Raw genomic sequence first — 15,037 nt, 5'->3', positions numbered from 1 at the left:
CATTATCCTTGACTAAAAGTTCAGTCATTATTCATGCCTAGACTAAATACGACTTTTTCTGTAACTGCAGTAACTAACTTCATGGTACACTGTCTTATAAAGTAAGGAAACAGTCATTGCATATTTTAAGATACACTTCAGAATATGCCTAAAAGGACTCATGAAACCAGGTGAAATAATTTGCTACATCCTTGACGAGATTTGAACTAGGAACGTCCTGAATACGATAGTGGGAGCTCGAATTAGTGTGTTCCGCCTGTGAACGTCTTTGGTGAGGTTCGCTGGTACCAGTTCTCGTGCGTGGCAGTTGACGGCGTGCGCCGGCCTGCAGACATTGTCCACATCCTGAGCACATGTTACGTTAAGAAGGGGTCGTGTAGTGGCCCGGGTTCAGTATTTATGTGTTGAGGAGCGGTGTTAGGCCCACCTGGTACCTATATCGTTCATCATTCCGCATCCCATTTAGCACAAACCTTTGCATGTTCAGTCAAGATATACCGCCAACCGCTACCACCGGATAGTTTACTGCAAATATGGATATAATGACCACAGCTACACGGTACAATCCGACACAAAATTAAACACATTCTTGACTTTAATTTCAGCAATCAGACTGCCTTACGCTGTAGCGTGATTGATTCATCGGAAGTCGCCTGTGTACACAAGCGACTTCCGAGGTATCCAGTCACATCAGAACCCTAATGATGAGGACAGAGTTGGTTCCCGAAACGTCAGTTTACAACGGTAACCAGTTGACGCGGATGATTGCCCGAGAAGATTTTATTGATTTTATGAACCCTCGGCTACTATGAAAGTTGGTATAAGTCATAACTAAGAAAATAAACTGTTTAATTAGTATTTTATACACAAAGAAAGTACGATCTCCTTTCGTAAGATACCGGGAGATATATAAGTGATGGAGAGATTGTTATGAAACATGGCGAAGTCATCACGCGTCATCCCCATCTTCTTAGTCAACCAATTAAAGCGTCGGAAGTGATAAGCTTTGCTTTGCCTGTTGAAATTTCTTGGCGTCGAGAATTTCCCTTCTCCTCTGCCTCTCCTGTGTAGCCTCGCTATAAAATCCTCTCAATCTTTGTCGATAATTCTTGAAGAGTTTTCGGCTGCCTCAAGTCAAAATGGTGGCAATTAATCAAAAAATAAACATGGCTCCCTTTTCTCCGTACTAGGCACCAATCCATCACCTGTAAGGGGCTGTGGGAAATGTTTATATACGGAACTTGAGGAGACCAGATTATTAAAAGCAAACAGTAGACACGAAAAAAAGACTAAGTTCATAATAGTGAAGGAAGAAGAAGAATAATTAGCGCCCTTCAGTCCAGCCCAGTACCAACACACTGGCGCGGTGTCTTTCAGAATCTTGAAGACTATGAAATATTGCTTTAGTTCTTTAAATAATTTTCGTTTCAACCGCCTGTGTAACCACAAAATAAGCATAGAATTGTTCTATCTTCGCTCTGCTTCTTGTCGAAATAATCTGTCTTCCAGTTTCATTATCTACAAACATAAGAATTAAAATTCAATTTATAATCGCGTCCTTAATTTTGTATGGATGTGAAATGTTGTCGTTCACACTGACGGAAGAATATCGAATGAGAGTGTACGAAAATAAATTGCTACCTACGGAAGATATTTGAACCCTGGACAGACGAAGTAACAAAACATTAAATCGTAGGTAACTAAACATGGTGAGAACGGAGAATGAGAAATGTTGTAACGCTAAGCGCCAAATCACTCCACCTCCACAAGTCTTGCTTTGTGCAAATATTTTTGGTGTCATGGCTTGTAGAACACACGGGGCAAATAAGAGATGAGTGCAATATTTTGGCTGGAGAACCTGGAAGAAAGGGAGCATTTGGAAGACATGGGCGTAGATGGGACAATAGTATTAAACTGGATCTTAGAAACTGGCGTGAGGGCGTGGGCCGCGTTACTCTGGCTCAGGACAAGGAACGGTGACGGGATATTATGAACATGGCAGTGAAGCTTCGGGTTCCACAAAAGTCGGGGAATATCTTCACTAGCTGAGACACCGTCTGCTTCTCAAGAAGGATTCTAATCTATGAATCAGTCATGTCTCTGTAGGATGAACCAAACCCGAACTGGTGTAATATCTGCTGATATGACGTTGCAGATAGTGACTACACTCAAAGGGACAATCCACGCCTTGTCTTATTAAACAAACCGTGGGTACAAAAGGCAATTAAGCTTAAATGGTTCGTGATACAGGAAGGGTATCGAAATAAGTAAAGCCTTGGAACGGCAGTGCGGTAAGTGGACAAAGTTTTAGTCTGCGGCAATATATTCCAGGCCATTAAGTCGAGCTTTCTCACTCACTCGCTGAGCTAGGAGGATCCCAGTGCAGGACACATTACTTGACCTCACCTGGCTGAGGCCCAGGAGAATACACACACGTATACATTATGATCCAAGAGATCGCCAACCCACAGGAAGTTTGTGTTCAGTCTGCAAAATGATATGCTGGCAACAGAAATCAATACACAGCAGCATCTGTCTAAAAGCGGAAGCTAGATTATATTGGAAATTAGCCTTATCGGTAAATGTATCTGATCCTGAGAACGTAGTATGGGAAAAAAGTACAATTATCTCCAGTACATATAAACTGTTCAACGTTTGAACAATCAGCAGTTCAGTTTAACAGTAAACTCTGGTTGAATATTTATTCTAAATCTCAGAGGTTGCGTTCTTATAAGGAAGGTAAATACACAGCACATAACTTCAAGCTGTTCCCTGTACAATTTTACTTTTTGAACAGCGACCCTCCTTTAGCTGGTTGTCATCTGGGTTGTTGCGGAGTGTATTCTTGTAGAAATTTACTGATAGCGAGCATCCTGATGATGGTAGCAGCAAGAACTCTAAACATCTGTAAACGTGTACCAGAATACACGGCGAAACAACCCAGAAGATGTCCATTTCCATAATAGTCGCCACCAGAACCTTACATCTCACACAGTGACCCATTTGTTCTAGGCACGCGAAGTCTTGGCTTGGTTTCAGAGAACACATTAGTCTAAGGATCCCTTGAATGTCCAAGAGGTTGCAGGTCTGAAAATCTGTACAACTAAAAGCTGACAAGCCAGAGTTATTTTGTATATCAAGAAATTAGCTTGCATTAAACAAAAGAAAACGCGTGTCTTCCTTCATACGGGGCGCGTTCCACAGGTTACAAACTTGAAGGTATAGATAATGAAGCACATTGAGCCGATGAATATCTTACAAGTACCAACAGATGCAGAAACGAAATAAGTAATGCATTAATGGGAATATGAAAATAATACGTGACAGATTAGGAAGGACCAGCATTCTGTTGTTTCCGTGCTTATGAGCACAGTAAATAAGCCATAAGGTATTTGCGAGGGATTAAGTGAAACATTACTAAGACAGTATTGAATTAACATGTTTATCCTCATAATCCGGGCATCCTACATTCATGTTATCATGAGAATATACAGCGTAAGAAAAACATGGCTACATCAGCAGAGTATTTCAAACAGAATTCATTATTAGTCTACGATGAAATTTGAAATGACTCGAAATGTAGGCGATCTGACATGACTCCCATATAATTTCACAGAAAATTAAGTAATATATTAGACTGTTTACGTTACTAAATTACCGCGTATCGTCTCTCTTAAGACGCACTTTTCACATTTTAAAATAGCTGAAATCGGGTTCCGTCTTATATTTTATGGCGCCTAAGAATCGATACAGCGTCTTTTCCCCCTAAAACCTATTACTAGATTACTAGAACTCTCTAGTCAATAAGTGTGTAAACAGTTAAATGCTGCCCCGAATCATGACAAGGTTCAAGGTTCAAGGTTTTGATGGAGGTGAAGATGTCAATGTTTACTTTCTGGGTAGTAATGCCGATTAGTACCCCCCCCCCCCACTATAAAACGAATATTAGCTCTCCTCGTTCGTATTTTTAAAGTCCCGGATTCAAATATCGGCCCGTATACCGGATATCCTGACAAGATTTTCGTGCTAATCGTTGGTCCCACCATGCAGATGCCGGTATAGTACCTTAAATCAGGTCATGGCCGCTTCTTTTAATACATGCAGTATCCGATTCATCATTCATTACTCATTCACGCTGTCATTCAAATCTACGCACAAACGCAATTACTAACAGCGTTGTTAAACGAACAGTAAACACAACCAGAAAATACACAGCAGGCTGATGCATGCATGGTGCATCAGTTAAAAATGCAACTGGCCAAGACAACAGCTTTGCGTGCTCTGCTTTTGACAACCTGAAAATGTCTGAAGGTATTGAAATTTGCCTTCCTTTCCAAACTTAAAAAAGTTCATCCGGTTAGCAACAGGTTGATGGAACAATGGGAGAGCCCAGAATCAGGCAGACTGGTGCAGCTGCTTGAATTTCGCATGAGTCGTTTTCGAACCTCGTACAAACGTTTTATTGTCGTCTTGACTCGATCTACTGATTTTTACCTATGTTATATATCGATACTGTTTCAACTACGTTAGCGAGACTTACTCAGCGTCAATTGATATATGATGATCAGTCCTCGAATGTCTCCTTTCTAATTTATACCCACCCTCTCGCCATTTTCGATTATTTTTCCATGTCATCTGACTTTATATAATCTTTATAGCTAAAACAGCGTTGCTGATTAACCTACAAAGCAGTCGGATGTTAACGTAAACTGAAATGAGCCTGGATTTACATTCTGTTATGCTTCCTGTAAGTTATATTTGAAATATTTTTGTGTATTTCACGGAAAGCCAGAAATATGTGTACCCTTGTGGGATTTGAGGTTTCACGGCGGTTAGGATGGTGATATTCTTCTAAGATTTGTCCCCATGTAGACTCACTGGGTCTGGAACACTGAAGATGAAGATAGAATGTTTCTCGAAAACGCTGCCATCTGTTGATGAGTCTACAGGGCGCAAAAAATAAGTTTTTCAACATCATCTGTCCACCTGATTCGCTTCAATAAATTTTATGACGACGCAGTTTGTCTACTGTTGATCACACCTGTCAAAAATCAATTTGAATCGGAATAAATGAACAGCGAGACAAATCACAGGTTCAAACTTTAATTGTGTTCATGGCAAAAGCTGAGTTATAAAACAGAGTGCACTTCAAGAGCTATTTTTCGAAACCAGAGCAACATAATTATGCGGATTGTTCCACTGAATGTTAATCAAAACAGGTTGATTTTGTTAGCAGTAATATTTGCAGGGCAATAATTAACGTTTTAAACTAACCATACATACCTATCAACAAACATAATTAACTATAATTAGCTACAATTGTTATTTCCAATCAGCTAGGGGGGCAATTTTATTGCAACACTGGCAGGAGTACAAAAATCTCGGATCTTCTGCAATTGTCATATTCCGAACGTCATTAACCCGTAAGTTACATGATGCTGTATCAACTGTATAGGCTCTATAGCTTATACCATATCGGAAAAGTTGACTGCCAAGTTGATACGAATGAAACAACTGTTGTAAGATTTCAGGGTTTCACAGCGGTGAGTATGAAGATTTCTGTCTTCTGGGTTGTTGCGCTGGTCGATGTTTACCAACGTTTCAGAGGTCATACTGCCTCCGTCATCAGGGCGATTAAAAATATGAAGATTTCTGTCTTCTGGGTTATTGAGCTGTGTAGTCTGGTCGATGTTTACCAACGTTTATGAGGTCATACTGCCTCCATCATCAGGGCGATATGACGGAGGCAATATGACCTCTGAAACGTTGGTAAACATCTACCAGACTACACAGCGCAACAACCCAAAAGACAGAAATCTTCATCGCCCTGATGACGGAGGCAGTATGATCTCTAAAACGTTGGTAAACATCTACCAGACTACACAGCGCAACAACCCAGAAGACAGAAATCTTCATACTCATCGCCCTGATGACGGAGGCAGTATGACCTCTGAAACGTTGGTAAACATCGACCAGACTACACAGCGCAACAACCCAAAAGACAGAAATCTTCATCGCCCTGATGACGGAGGCAGTATGATCTCTAAAACGTTGGTAAACATCGACCAGACTACAAAGCGCAACAACCCAGAAGACAGAAATCTTGAGAACTATTGTCGCCTTGACGGACGAAGACAGCAAAACGTGAAGCACAGCCCAAGTACTGAAATGGCAGGTAGTGACTGGACATGCACTTCTTTCCGTCAACACACCCACCCAGACGGGCTCTGCCACCCGCCTAACCTCTTATTCCGCGGATGTCGGGCGGTAACGTGGCTAAAGCGTGATGTTGACTAGTCATCCCCGTCTATTGCTGAGGGTAGGAATGCGTGCAGCTTTATCGTCACTCCTGCCATTATAATGTGAAGGTGACTGTAATGAGTTTTTGCTTCTGTCAGAGGCACGTTAAAGTTACCGAAGACCGCCAACCCCTAAACGTTGCTTTCATACAGCGGTATTAGTACTATAAGAATTTACATTCTCTGTGCTATAAACAAGATACCTCGTTCGTATACCGTGACCATCTGTTCTGTTTCCATACGATAAGTAAAATTATAGGCGCTACTTCTCCTGCCATCTATTCTACATTTGCCTTTTTTCAGGTGACCCTGCTATAAATTCACAAACAAACAAGCGTTAAACGCTTTATTTAAAATGTGCATGCAAACAAAAACACCATTTTCTTCCTAAATAAATTCACCACGAGAATTATTAAACTTCGGAACCCTACAGATGAAACAATTTGTATTAAACAGTGATACCACTATCGCGGTCTGAAGCAATATGATAACTTGTCTCTCATTTATTGCCATTCGCCCACTTCGAAGTTTTGACTTCGATATTACAACTTCTTCCCCAGAGTTGTAAGTTTCTCGAGCAGGAAGCCGCCTTCCCCATGTCAGTCATCAGTCATCAGTCATCACGGAGCAGACGATTGATGGTTGACGTCCAGAAAACAACTCATCTCCCCTCTGGCGCACAAAATCGCAATCTATCCCATTACAACTGATGGATGTCAGGACATTCTCCGCATCCGAAACGTGAAGGAAAAAAGAGGCTTAAAAGATGGAAAAGCGCTAGCTACTAAAGAAAAATATCCCTTCCAAGTATAATAATCAAGCCAAAGCAAGTCAGAATGGCAGACAAGGTGTTTCAAACTAGGCGATCTGAATTTGCTTTCATTTCCATAAATCTATTCCTAACACATAGTAGGCGAAAGTACCGAGGGAAGAGATTATCGGGAAGACCTAGACACAGACGACATAATATTAAAATTTATTTAAAGAAACTTACAATTAAGGCGTGCAACCGACTCGATTGGTTTAGGTTAGACTACAATGGTAAGAAACCAATGGGTTCCATATTGTGAGGAATTTCTCGGCTAGTTAACGACTAACTACTTTTTAACCATTTAAAGACCAGTGTTAACTATATGTGTCACACAATCAATAACTCTGTGTTTTGCTCATAAAGTGTATTACATTTTTCATATTATTCTCAGAATAAACAGAGATTAATTTTTTCTAGCATTAACCAAATTGATAGTTATATCGGAGATGTGTTGTGTTTTCTTTGCGGTAGGATCTGAATCTTACGTACTATTCAGATGAACATCGACTTCAGATGGAACATAATGCACCGATTTCTTTGTGTTAAGTGCAGAGAATGAAAGCACAATGGAAATTTCGTGCTACACGTCTTAACGTTTTGTCTCAACCACTAAATGGATCTATATGACTTTTGGTATTTTGACATTTTATAAACTGCAACTTCCGTACTATTTTTTAAGAATTTCAAAGTTGGAATAAATAAATCGAAACCGAACAAAGTAAAGAAAATATGTGACACGAGGAAATTGCATAAATTCATGACATTTCCAATAATTTTATCTTATACTGCTTGGCTCTTGGATTATTTAGCGACATTTTTCAAGTAACATATGTAGTTCCATGAACCAGAATTTTTCTTGATAATCTTGATTTCCACTGTCTTGTTCACAACAGCCCACCACTGATCCCCTAACCCTAACCTAACCTAATATATATTAACGTAATCAAGCCTAACCTAATCGCCCTGACCAGATAATCCCTTCAACTGTTGAACTTAGTGGCGTCGACCAACAGCTTAAACGTAGGAAGACCACTTAAAAACTGCCTGTGAGTCAAACCCGATCTTAGAATATTCCATAGAGAGTAGCAGAGCAATATTTCACGGCACATTTTTATTATTCTTATACGACACTTTCTGCTACACTGTGAAACAAACATTACGAAACACGCTGTAGGTCCTTTCCAGACGCCGTGTTTCTGTCAGTCATAAGTCTTTCTAATGACCTCCACATCGCATCGTCTGACGACGTCAATCTCGACCGACGTCCCAGCCTCCACATCTATTTCATTTGGCGTCTCGTTTCTCTGCGACGCAGAGCATTTGGTCCGCCATAAATTACAAAAGTCTTATGCAATTCAATGAGAGAGTTGATTCTTAAATTACATACGTCAGGACGGAGTTGAATCTCCATCTCAAAATTATCAGAGAAATGATCTCTAATTTATTATCTTTAAGGATAAGAGTTGCATTGAAGTTGCACGCAATTCAGTAACGAAACTAATCCCTAAATCTTATGTGAGGGTTAAAATCTGTCTGCAGGACGAAAAGAGAGACGAGATTTATAATTTATTTTCACCAGTGTGGTTGCTAAGAACACATTTTATATCAATTATTTTTACACTGAGTTTCATTTGATACTACTGATAATGTTCAGACAGGGATAATGTCAAACAGGGGTTACACTGAAATGTTACGGATCTAAATTAACAATTTGAATGTCCTTTAATAAAGAAGAACCCCAATATAGCTCTAATTTAAATCCGAAATTCTTGAGAGGGATTAGATAGGCACTCGTGGCATCTGTATAATGAATTATTTCAATGCATTTCATGGAGAGCACACTTGCTGTAAAGCGGTATTTGTGGCTATTTGAACTGAAACCTACTTTTGTACATAAAATGCAAAAGCAGCTTCATAACTTGTTGTGTAGTTCATAGAATAAAACCGAAAGGAAGAATGAAAAATTGAGGGTAAGTGGAAAGTAGAGTAGTCATGGAAAAGATGGATAAAGAAGGTTTCAATAAAGAAATGCGGAAGGAAAGACAAAAGAATGAGAACGGAAAAAATAGATTGAAAGTGCGAGAAAGGAAAGAGGGGAGAGAAAGAAAGAGCGAAAGACAGGATGGAGAACGTAGGAAAGAAAGAGGAAGGAAACAATAAGGGAGAAATAGAGTAAAGGAGGAATTAGGAAGAAAGATTATATTTTAGTGAGACATACATTCATTTCTACAGTAAAATTCAATAGGCCTGTATCCAGGAGATTAAACGCGGCTGCTTTATTACACAAACTGCTGTAAACGTGTGCGCAGTCAATATTCGCCCGCTTAATACGTAATATCAGTATGACGTCGTCTGATTCGTTTAACGAGGTTAGAAACAAGAAGCCAAATGGAGAGAAGATAAGGGTAGGAAAGGTGGGGTGGAGGAATGAAGTAGTGTGGTATTTCTGTGTTGTTTAGCTCCCAGGAACGGTGGTCTTCTGGGTCGAGTGTTTATCACCGACGAATAAATATCCAGCGATAATTTCGTGTTATGTTAGTTGCACGTTGTTCGTGCTTTGCTCCGTCCGGATACAGCGCAAGAGCTACACGAATGTCCCTCGTCTTAAATGGCACTGGATTTCTTTCAAACCACGGGTAGCGTTAAAACAATTTTTATGAAATCATTAAGTTCGTGGTAGAATTTATGAGGCGTGCTTTCCTTCATATGTTGAGAAAGTGTTCTATGAACATTTGAAGATTTCTGTCTTCTGGGTTATTGCGGTGTGTAGTCTGGTAGATGTTAACCAACGTTTCAGAGGTCATACTGCATCGCCCTGATGACGGAGGCAGTATGACCTATGAAACGTTGGTAAACATCGACCAGACTACACAGCGCTACAACCCAGAAGACAGAAATATTCATACTAATTCATCGCCCTGATGACGGAGGCAGTATGACCTCTGAAACGTTGGTAAACATCGACCAGACTACACAGCGCAACAACCCATAAGACAGAAATCTTCAAGATCACCGCTGTGAAAACCTCAAATCTTACCTATGAACATTTCTTCGACATCCATTCAAAGCAAAGCCATCGAAACGACACTCCTTGATTAACATATGTTATTTTACTACACACATGCATAGGCGAATTCACTCTTCGAAGAACGAATATGAATTGATAGAAAGAAGCAGCTATCTAGTGATAAAACTTATTGCAGCATTGTCTTTGCAATTAGCATTGGAAATACAAATTATAAAATTATTTAGAAAGTAAATTAAACGTGAAAACCTTTTACTGCAACAGACGCCAGATTCCTGCTAAACGCACCGACCCAAAACAGATCGTCTGACCCCAGCCAGGACTTTCCAAACACAGCCTCGTCTGTATTTATTGCTACCAAAGTCGCAACCGTCAGAACTTATTTTTCATCTTTGCGCATCGCACGAACCACGAACTCGTGTAGTCAAGCGTGAGGGAAATCGACTATTTTTAGTATAGATAAGTTCTATCGACTTTAATGGGCATAACAGTATACAAAGTGGTGCCATAATAGTATGATTAAGGTTAGGCTTAACAGATGTACATAATAAATAAACAGCTTTATTATAACATGTGATTTGGTGAGCGGAAGAAAAAATAATTGTGTGCTACTACGTTCAAGAACATGACAAACACTGGTCTTTGTTCTCATTCTAAAAATAATAGCAATTTTAAACATTTTTTACAGGACGCAGATAAGAGGTGCTTTAATATTTATCATGTCTACAATATAAATATAACAATTTATCTTCAAGCTGGGATCACAAGGAATATGTAACGTAAGTTTTATTTAATATTTATTGGTCAAGAGTACAATAAAAAAACAGAAGTAGGAGATACATATTTCTCCAAATATTTGTAGCTAAGCTGCTGTGTAGGCTGCATATAAACCATGAAAGATGAGCACGAATGTGTAATTCCGAGTCTGAACATGGGGGTAGATACTGATTGTCCAGCGGATCAAACTCATAAACAACCCCTTGCCCCTCCCTCGAGCACAATGAACGCTTGTACTGTTCTTACGTAGCGCACCCAGCACTGATCACAGCCAGATACGAACGGACGGGAGCCCCAGTAGGTGAAGAGGCGATGTGGCGGAGCCAGCAAGTTATATCTTCTCAAATGGTCCTTCCTCCCCAGCTACAGTTTCATTAGAACGCAGCGGAAATAACTTTCAACCACTGTACCTGCGATCAATATACGTCGATATTCCCTTAAATCAGTGACGGAATGACTGACTTACAAAGTAACTAATCATACGAATTCTGAGCTATTTACGAAGCAACTAATGATGGACTGCTAACTCTTAAAGTGACTGACTAACAAGATAAAGTTTCTGAGTTAGTAATTAATTCACTACTGATTTATTTAATTGGCTGGTTAGCTACATGGCCGATTAAGCGGGTGTTGGCTGAGTGACCAGTCAAATATAATTGTATATTTTCAAGTTTCGCCTAACCAGCTGATAGTAATTCAGCTGGTGAAAAATTTCCTGTTGCTGTAAACCCGAAAGTTCATAATCACAGTACAAAAGCTGTCATTTGATCGCGTTCTAAGCCAATTTAATCCTCGAGTTTTACGACACATTTCAATAAATCCTTCGTTTCTAAGTCTGTTTCTTTCAAGTGGCCTATTCTATTGATGTTTTCCAACCAAATTATTGAGAATATTACTTGTTTCCACAGTCCTTATTATTGATATCAGTATATTTTATACAATAAAATCTTCTCGGGCAATCAGCCGCGTTAACTGGTTACCGTAGTAAACCAGTTAACGCGGCTGAATGCCCCAGAAGATTTTATTGATTGTACTCGCCGCGAAAGTCTCAAGTCCTGTATCTTTCATACACTTCGCGAAAAGAAGCAACTGTGTAGTTTTCAAGAAATGAACCCCACATTCTGTACGTAGCTCTTCGGGAGACACAAAACGATGTGTAAGTTATCTAGGACGTTTTGAGCATCAGCTTGACTGTAACTGGAGTATGTCCGGGAGAATTCTCAACCATTACAGCAGAGATTAGCTTATTCCCAGTACAGTGAAGTTGGTGCCTCTATTTCATTGCTGTTCACACAGATTTAACAGAAATGCTGTTTCGTTTTAAAGACAAAGGCCAACTTTCTTTTAGAATAATGTTAATTAGTTTAAGTGATAACAATATACTCGAAGACATGTAAATTCTTAATATTGTAATAATTGGGCCAATTTTATGTCAACCCTTTTTGTTCGACTCGATGAACGCCGATTTATAAATGACGAAAATTACTACAGTAGACACGCGATTATGTTAGGTGCTTGGAAACAATATTTTCCCAGATGATCGAAGAACCCACCCCACATAACCCGCGTAAAAAACATGCAAATGTAACAAATACGGAAGTTTATTTACAGACACTTAATACAACGTTTCAGAGGTCATTGCTACCGACATCAACAAAACGGTAAGACGTCTCAGCACTGTCATGGTAGACAGCGATAACTGAGTTTAAAAAGGTGGTCTCCAATCCTAGGTTCGAGACCGATACCTTTCAGATACGAAGCACGAATACTAATCACGAGACACGCGACATTATGCGACTTGAGACTGTAATAAAAAAAAAGCAAGTGAGCTTATAGGCTACACGAAGACTGCAGACATGCTTGGCCAAGGTACATAATTTAACACTGCAGCTAACCACACAACACCGAGGTGGTTTATATTTAATTGCGCTTTTCTGAGTATAATCTCCGATATCTAGGACAACAACGACATTAAAAACTACATCACGTAAACTGAGCTTGTCAAGTTTTACAACGCTAGAAGCGAATTGTTGTTTACGACATTTGCCATCTTCTATTTCCTATTGTCTCGTCTTTCTCGCACATTACGAGAGAAAATGGATGTGTAACAGAGCAGATTATATCGACTCCATGTGAAGTGCGGGCGAAATGCCAGACACGAAAACGACATTGAAATTCGGACAAGTTAGAATGCGACATTTTGTATTGTTATGTACAACTTGAGGCAGTAAGTCACTTAGTGGATGTGCACTGCATATAGCGGGGGTCTCTGAAACTACAGTATGACCCAGAGACACGGGCCAAAACCATCAGGCAGAAATAGCTACACACTAAGGTCGACCGTCAGAACATCGGCCAATATCATCAGAAAAGAAAATATATTGCTGTCAAGAAATCTTCCACATCTCTCAAGTCTTTTTCATTTAGTTCATCAATCCATTGGTCCTATCATAATGTTTTCATTCTGTTTGCCCATCAATCATCTTACCACTCAACCGTCTAACCATATAAAGATATATTAATCTATTAATCCACCCAAGCTATTATCTATCCATTTATTCTGCTATTCATCTGTTCATCTAACAATCCATCTTCCCCTCAAACGAATTTTTCCATAGTCTTTCCAGGAAAATGAAAGGATAATACCTGAAACAGACAAAGTCAATCTGCTTCAAAATTCTTATCTTTTCACCTCATTTGATTCTCAATTAACTGTGTAGTTTAAAAATGTCAAATAATTATCATAAATCAGTATGATTTGAGGTTTTCACTACGGTGAGTCTGAGTATGGCTGTCTTCTGGGTTGTAGCGCCGTGTAGCCTGGTAGAAGTTTATCGACGTTTCTGAGGTCCTTGTGTCCCCATCATTAAGGCTCGTCACCTTGATGATAGAGACAGCAAGGACCTTTGAAACGTATGTAAATTACTACCAGACTACTGGTCGCGACAACCTAAATACAGCCAACTTCAATCATAAATAATTTCACTTTCTCTCGATTTCATTATCCACTTTGACTCTAGTGATTTCGAAATACAGATTTTGAATGAATTGTAGATATTTTACCGTAAATTATACTCTTCAGCATGTGTTATTAACATTATTAAATAAAGCATGTCAAGACCGTACGGGTATATGAGAAATTTCGAAGAGAAAAGACAGCACAGAAGACAGAGACGTAGAAAGGGGGATAATATCAAATTGATCTTTTGAAAATATGGTTGGGGAGTGCGGATTAGATTCGTCCGGCTCAGGATAGGGACAGTTCGTGGGTTCCTGTGAAAACGGTAATGATCCTTCGGGTTCTATGAAAGTTGGGGAATTTCTTGGATAGCGGAGCTTAGCAACAGCTTCACGCAGGCTCTATACCACAGAGTAAGTTAACATTGATCTGCAGAAAGGAAAATACTTAATTCAGACGTGACGTAATATTGATCCGCGAGGTGATGCGTCACTATATTTTTAATTAACTGAAAATGTGCGTTAAATCTTTAGTTAACTGACCGCAATCTTGTTTGACACAAAAGGATTAGTTGGTTTAGCTAGGTGTAATAATGATATGCAATTAGAGATTTTCATTCGGTCTTGGTTCCAGTTCTGACGTATTTATCTAAGCTATTATTTCAATCCGATTGAAATTGTTCATTTGATATTTTCCTGAAATGTACTACGTAATCATATTTTCAGTTATGCCTGTACTTAGTACAAACGATGTCTTGCAAAATATTAGATAATGCTCCCGAAATATCGCTAAGAACAGTTAACAGATTACGATACAATCCGGATACAAGTAGGGCGCACATATCTTAGAGGACAAAGAAACATGTATTTAATCTCAAGACATTATTACACGCTACAGTAGCAGAGAATACAGCCAAATGGCATATGATGTCTTCAACTGTGCATTCGAGTGATACATACTGTTCAGACAGCATTCAATTAATAAGTTTCCAGTCATAGATTATAAAACACGCCAGAATATTTCACATTAAGAGAGCTGATAAAAGCCTGTACTAATGTCGCCTCAGACTATTAAGTTCTTGCTATTAAATATTATTTATTCGTGGAGCTATGGTCTTCTTCGTCGGTTAACAGTTAATCAGTTTGTAAAGAAATTTCTGCTTTTAT

The 15,037-nt window shown here is 39.3% G+C and overlaps 1 long non-coding RNA gene across 1 annotated transcript in view; it reads right to left on the bottom strand.

Annotated features, from left to right (window-relative positions):
* LOC147873202 (uncharacterized) overlaps positions 1-15,037 on the bottom strand; it is a 274,215-nt gene that overhangs the window by 77,316 nt on the left and 181,862 nt on the right. The gene's annotated exons all lie outside the window — the stretch shown is intronic.

This window comes from Zootermopsis nevadensis, unplaced genomic scaffold, assembly GCF_977971745.1.
Source record: "Zootermopsis nevadensis isolate Lab colony 2312 unplaced genomic scaffold, Znev_1.0 Znev_ptg000021l, whole genome shotgun sequence".
NCBI lineage: Eukaryota > Metazoa > Arthropoda > Insecta > Blattodea > Termopsidae > Zootermopsis > Zootermopsis nevadensis.
Note: the sequence above shows the minus strand (reverse complement) of the source record. Positions and strands in the feature narration are given on the sequence as shown.